This window comes from Eleutherodactylus coqui, chromosome 2 (genome assembly GCF_035609145.1).
Source record: "Eleutherodactylus coqui strain aEleCoq1 chromosome 2, aEleCoq1.hap1, whole genome shotgun sequence".
NCBI classification, from domain to species: domain Eukaryota; kingdom Metazoa; phylum Chordata; class Amphibia; order Anura; family Eleutherodactylidae; genus Eleutherodactylus; species Eleutherodactylus coqui.
Window position 1 is genome coordinate 51,485,292 of NC_089838.1, and position 7,588 is coordinate 51,492,879.

The following is a 7,588-nucleotide window of genomic DNA, read 5'->3' on the forward strand; positions in this document are numbered from 1 at the left end:
CGGATTTTAATTCTTCTTTTGCCCGTGGACATGAGGCCTAATGGTTCATTTTAAAACGGACAAGGGTCGACTAATAGATTGCAGATTTAGTCTAAAAAAGACTAGCAGTGCAATATATATATTACACAAAAATATTCCGAAAAGGATGTTACAATGGAGATAAGGTTTACAGGCCTGATTTGTGCACAGGCCTGATTTGTGCAGAGTCACAGGAAGGAATGGGATAGTGCATAAGCTGTGGCGCACGTCTGAAGGTCTGACAGTCCCTGTGACCCCCTGGTTCTTGAAGGTTTCCCCAGAACACACCTCCTCCCGCTCTCTCTGATGTCATTCAGGGAGGGGTGGGGTGGAGACACAGGTACCTGCAGAAAAACCATAATTCCCTATTTTGGCCAAATCTCTGCAGGAGATAGTCCGATCTGAAACATGCCTGGCATATTTCCAGTCATAATTTTATCTACTCAGCGATACCAAGCATGGCCTGGAAATTATACACAGTTACAGGGATATGCCATTTGGAGGTGTTATGGGGCCCGCACCTCAATGTGTGTAGATGCGTTTTAATCAAGTGGCCAACTCGATGCCAAAAATATAATTCATATTGGGCTAGGACCTTCGTGCAACAAATAATCCTTTTTAAGAGATTTTCTTTTTATTTGAATCTTGGAGCCAAGATGTCTGTGGGAAATACCAGAGGTATCAGGGGGGCAATTAACATCCCCTTATCATTGGCTAACTTTATTGCCATCGTGGTCAAAGACTTCCTTAACCAAATGCATTTCAGAGACCTCTCAGATATGAGAGAAGGGGAAATTAAACATATTAAGGAGTTCAGCTTTCCCAGTATACCGAAGACGGCACGTTGATATGGACAATTGGGTGACACTCAATATCATTATACCACAAACATTACCAATAATAAAACTATATGAGGGCCAAATAGTATCCCCACACCATGACCACACATTATTACCACAACATAGTGTTTATTACCAACATTCGGTCACTGAATAAAGGCCATACAAAGACCAAGATTACCAATAATAATACTATATGAGGGCCGAATAATCCCACCACACCATGATCTCATAATACCACCACATAGTGATTAATACCAACATACTACCACTGAATAAAGACCACTAGAAAGATCAATACTACAAAATAATAATATTATATCAGGAAATATCCCTATGTTATTGCCCCAAACCCCCCCACTATACATTACCGCGTACAGTGACCATATAGCACTATATACCAGCTCTACATAGGCGCTCTGCAGACCATATAGGTGATATGTACGGTCATATCCAGTGATCACAGGTAACATCATCTCTTACTTGAGCAGTTCACTTTCTCTTCCATCCGGCACACGTACAATGATGTCTTCTCACAGTCACAACTTGTTTGAAGAATTTGAAATGGAAATCTTTGACTCATCAATTTTCCAGCCTGGCTTTGTTTTCCCAGTCTCTACATAATCTTCTTCATTCATGATGCCCCACTCAGTAATAATGCCCTAACTTCATTAAGTAAAAATGCCCCTTATGAACTAAATTAAAGGGGTATTCCCATCTCGACTTTTCATGACTCTGTTTCAACCCTCTCTCAGAAAGAGCCGAGTGCTTAGTGCAGTGCTCGTTCCGTAGCTCTCATTTACTGTCCCTCATGGTCTAAATGGCGGGATAATGTACTTTATACAGTAAAACAAAAAACATATATTCACCTGACCTGTGCTGCTCCTCCCACTCCTGGCCTTTGCAGTCCACACTGCGCACACTGCTCACCTGAGGACTTCATGGTAGAGTGGAGCAACACATGATCACTACAGTCATTCCCGACGTCACCAAACTGATGCCAAGATTGGTCAGAGTGATAATGTGATTTCCAGGAAATTTTTGGGCAAGCAGTGTGCACTGCAGAGGCCAGGAGTGGGAGGAGTAGCACAGGGGAGGTGAGTATATCTGTAGGTATGTCCCTGCATTGGCCTTGGGGCTGTCCGACCTACCGGGATTGTTCCTAGTGGGCTCAATGGCCAATCCCCCTCTGCATCTGATAGGTTTAGATACATGGCTTAGCAGACAGTATCACACATGACAGGATTAGATACATGGCTCAGTAGTGAGTACCACACATCATAGGATTAGATACACTAGTTCAGCAGAGTTTTACACACAATTGGCTTATATAAACTCAACATGGTATCACTTGATAGGATTAGACATAGCAGCTCATCAGACAGTATCCCACATTCTGCTTACATAGCTGGGTAGCACAGGGTACCTGGAGATTATTCTAGTACATGGAGGACTTCTTGTCCTGTACACATTTGCATAACCTGCACAGGGTCGCCATTACAGCTGAGCTTCTCCTGCTAACGCTGCACATTTGGCAGTTGCCTAAGGGTGAACTCTTCTCACTGTGTCTCCGCCCTGCTGGTCACTGACCCTATCTGAACATCTGAAAAACCAGCTGCTTTCTCAAGAGGAAGCCTTGGGGACTGACGGAAACTACAACCCTATAAATTCCATCATCCACAGGAGCCACATTAACTCCTCAGTGCTAGAAGCGCAAACCGTACATCATTACCAAGCTCATCACCCTGCTTTCCCACAGCCCTGAATTCTTAATATCCCATGGTCCAACAGCAGATACATCATGCAGGTGCCTTGGAAAGTTGGGTGTCAACCCCGCTGGATATAATAGTGACCATACTAGTTGTCACCCAGCTCTCCCAGAAGATGGCCCAGAAGTGTCGTCACCCGACTAATATGTAGTGGGCTGTGTACATTATAGGAGGCCTCGCTCTTTAAGCCTTTCCTCCTGTTCTGCAGCTGACGGTAAAGAATTCACCTCAGAATAGAACACAAACTATCAGATGTTGATATATGCGCTTGCACCGCGTGGAGCCGCGTCCGCTCCTTGTTCTCCAGCAGGTGGGGGTCAGGCAGCTGTGACCTGTCCCTGTGTTCTACCAAACAACATCCTAACGGGACGGCAGATTTGTTACCATCAAACCTGACAGGAGTCACATGACCTGGGGCAAACACAGAAAAGTGCGGAGGAATAAAGTGACAAGCCGGATATAGACGGAGATTAGAAGGCCAAAGTCTCCACCATCTACATCACCGTCAGCCTCAGTGGACCTGGATGGCATCTGCCAGAGACCGGCAGCGCCAATTAGATTTCTCATTCATTTATATAAGTAAATCCAAAAGGTTATAATGAGAAATCTCAGGGAAAAAAAAAACCTTCTAATGAGACAAAGCACTGTACAAATACACTGCTCCAAATCCCCAGTTTACCTTCACACTGCCATATTTACATGAGAAACTGCCAGCACTAGCTCACTGTATACACATTTACACAGCTGCCGCTAAAAGGGAGCTCGCTACATGCAGCTTTATATATCCACCAATAGGGGGAGCTCCCTACATGCAGCTTTATACAGCCACCGCTAGGGCGAGCACACAGCATACACATTTATACAGCCATCGCATGGGGGAGCACACCACATACACATTTATATGATGCCCATGGATCCCGTACGGTCCCCCAGGATGAGAATACAGGAAGCCGTGCAGGTGTCATGGCAGCCAGGGGCCTTCTGAAATGCCCCAGGGCTTTCTTAGCAGAATGCCAAGCCATCCCCATGAGGTAATAAAAGTTAAAAAAAAAACATTTTGCTATATTTAGAATAAAATAATCTAAATTATACAACAAAAATACATATTTCGTATCGCTATGTCTGTAGAAGTCCGATCTTTTAAAGTAACACACTATTTACTCCACACAATGAAGGTCATCAGAAAAAAAAACAATAAAGAACGCCAGAAATGCGCTTTTGTGGCCTGCCCGATTGCAGTATGATGTTATGCTGTGGCACCGCAAGTTATTGTCCCATCTGGGGACTAGAAAAATAAAAAAAGAAGAAAAGGATTAAGTTTTACTAAGTAATAAAAAAAAGTTTAAGAAAAAACCCTTTGCCACATTTAGAATAAAAGATTCTGAATAATAAATCAAAAATACCTATTTCGTATCGCTGCTTCCAGAACAATCAGATCTGATTTACTAAATCATCCCAGAAAATCTTATTGGCACTATACAAATAATAAGATTTTCTGGGATGATTTAGTAAATCCTGCATTGAGCAGGGGGTTGGACCCGATGACCCTGGAGGTCCCTTCCAACTCTACCATTCTAGGATTCTATGATTTATCAAAACACACGCATTATTTACCCCGCACGATTAACGTCAGATTAAAAAAATAAAGAACGCCAGAAATGTGCTTTTTGCAATAAAAAGCGATCTAACAATCGTATGTATTCCAAAATGGTACCAACGCAAACTACAGGACGTCCCACAAAAAATAAGTCCTCCCACAACTATGTCGACAGAAAAATTAAAAGTTATTACAATCAAAAGATCGCGGCAGAAAATAATTTTAAGTAGTACAGCAAAAAAAAACAAAAAAAAAAACACTTACGTATTTTTTGTATGGTAGTAATCGTACGGATCCATAGAATAAACTCATGTCATTTCTGTTGTAGTTTGTGCGCCGTAGAAAAAAGATGCACCGAGAGATGGCGGAATTTCTCCTTTTCATTTTACTCCACTTGGAATTTTTAACTTTTTTCAGTACATTATGTGGTACATTTAACCCCTTCATTGGCACACCTGGAAATTTTCCAGGAGGAGCTCAACTGCCCATAGTGATGTAGCCCGGAAGATTTCTGGGCTATGTTTCACTATGGGACTTGTAGAGCACAATGCCATAAGCTGCCTGCACAGACGCACAGAGAACACTGCAGGACTTTAAAAAAAGAAGCAGGAAGTTATTACCGATCTCCCGATAACTTCCCGCTTCTTTTTTTAAACTCCAGCTCTGTTTACAGGTTGCCACGGAGGCCATCGGCTTGTCAGAAGCCGGCCCATGGTCCCCGTGGCAGGGAGAGCTGGTGATTGGCTGTGAGAGGATAGCCGGGCACCAGCTCCTACAGCAGAGAATGGAGAAAACCTCTGATCTCTGCTGTTTAACCCTTTACATGCCACGGTCTATGCAACCGCAGCTTGTCAAGGGCTGTCACCATCGGATCCCCGCAATGTGATCAGGGGGTCCTGATAGGTCTCTGTGGAAGTCCCCTAAAGGACCAAAATTGTAAAAAAACATATAAACACGCCAAAACACCACCTTTCTCCCTTTACTTTGTAAAAAAATAAAATCAAAAACCAAATTACACATGTGGTATCTCTGCGTTCGTGATGACCCAGAGAAGGAAGTTAGTAGATTCCACCCCTTAACCCCTTCATGCCCCATGACGTAAGGGTACATCACGGGAGCGGGATACTTCCCGCAAAATGACGTACCCTTACATCATAGGGATAGCACGAGATCATAGCAGATCTCGTGCTATCCCGTAGCAGGAGCTGGCTGTCACTAGTAGCCGGCCATCCGCTACAACAGCGGGGGTGCATTGGAGATGCTCTCCCCCCCCCTGCTGTTAACACCTTCCCTGCCACAATCTACTTAGAAAAGGGTTCACAGACGGAGCGCGCTCCCTCTGTGACTTCAGCCAGCTCTCACGATACTATCACAGAGAACCCGGCTGTTTGCTATAGCAACAGGACGCCAGATACCGGTGTCCTGTATTGCCATTGCCTAAGATCGCTATAATAAGCGATAAGGCATGGCAGGAGAGAAGTCCTGGCATGCCTTATCGTAGCGATCATCAGTGCTGCAGTGAAAGTCACTCAGAGGGACACAAATGGTGTAGAAAATAAAAAAAGTATGTGCAAAAAATAAAAATGTAAAAAGAAAATTAAAAACACCCTTTTTAAATGCTTTTTCTCATATTAGCATTAAAAAAAAATCCCACATATTTGGTATCGTCGTGTCCGTAAAGACACGTACAATAAATCAAACACGCTTTTTAACCTGCACGGCAAAAAGCGTTTAAAAAAAAACCCAAAAAACTGAGGCAAAATGCTAATTTTTAGCATTTTGCCTCCCAAAAACCGCAATAAAAGTGATTTAAAAAAAAAAAAAACATATGTACCCCAAAATGGTACCAATAAAAACTACAGCTTGTCTTGAAAAAAATAAGCCACCTCAGAGCTCCAACCATGGAAAAATAAAAAAAAATTATAGGACTTTGAATGCAGTGATTTTAGGAAAAAAAAAAATCATTTCCAAAAAAAGGGTTTTTATTGTGGAAAAACCTAAAAAAAAAAAGAATTTTGGTATCATTGTAATCGTACTGGCCTACAGAAAAATATGTAGTGTGTCATTTATGCTGTATAATTAACGCTTTTAAAAAAAAATCTATGGCAGAATTGATGCGTTTTCTCTCCCTACAATAATAAAACAAAAAAAGTTTTACAATATAGTCTATGTACCCAAAAATGGTACCAATAAAAATTACAGTTCGCCGCGCAAAAAACAAGCCCTTATACGGCCGTATCAACGGAAAAATAAAAAAGTTGGAGATGAAAAAAAAATACCAAAAATTGTTTGGTCCTCAACACCAAAATAGGCCATGTCCTTAAGGGGTTAATGACGCGGCCCCTTTTTTTCCTCCCCCTTTTAAAAAAAATCGTAACTCCTTTATTTATCCAGTGACATCGCTGTATAAGGGCTTGTTTTTTGCAAAACAAGTTGTATTTTTTTAATGGTGCTATTTAAAGTACCATATAATGTAATGAAAAACTTTTACAAAACTCTAAGTGGGGTAAAATAATAAAAATTTTTAAAAAACACAACATTTCACCATCTTTCAGTGCGTTTTGTTTCAACAGCGCACAAACTGCAACAAAACTGACATGATAATTTTATTCTATGGGTCAGTACGATTACTATGATACCAAACTTGGATAGTGTTTTTTTTTTTTTTGCTGTAGTACTTAATTTTTTAAAAGTTTTCTGCTGCATCTTCTGCACGCAATAACTTTATTTTTCCGTCCATGTACTTAAGCAACGGCTCATTTTTTTGTGGAATGTCCTGTAGTTTATGTTAGTACCAATTCGGAATACATGCGACTTTTTGATCGCTTTTTACTGCGTTTTTTCTGGGAGACAGGGTAACCGAAAAAGTGCATTTCTGGTGTTTTTTTTTTTTTTCCGGATTACGTTCACCGTGTGGGATAAATAATGCACTACTTTGATAGATCTGACTTTTACGGATGCAGCAATACCAAATATATGGATTTTTGGTATAACTTACCGTAAAATCGCTTTCTCGTCACGTTCATTGGGGGACATAGCCAGACCTTGGGTATAGCTACTGCCACTAGGAGGCGACACTAAGCAGAAAGTGTTAACTCCTTCCACTAGCTATACCTCTCCTGCAGGCATTACGCTAATCAGTTTTGTATCCAAGCAGTAAGAGCAGCCAGTAGGAGCACAACATAACTATATTTACAGTATGCAACCTGCATAAATACAGATATAACGCCATATGCGACCACAGAGAACAAAAAGGTTCCAACATAAAGCTACCTCATAAAGGGTGGGTGCTGTGTCCCCCAATGAACGTGACGAGAAAGATTTTACGGTAAGTTATACCAAAAATCCATATTTCTCGTCCGTAT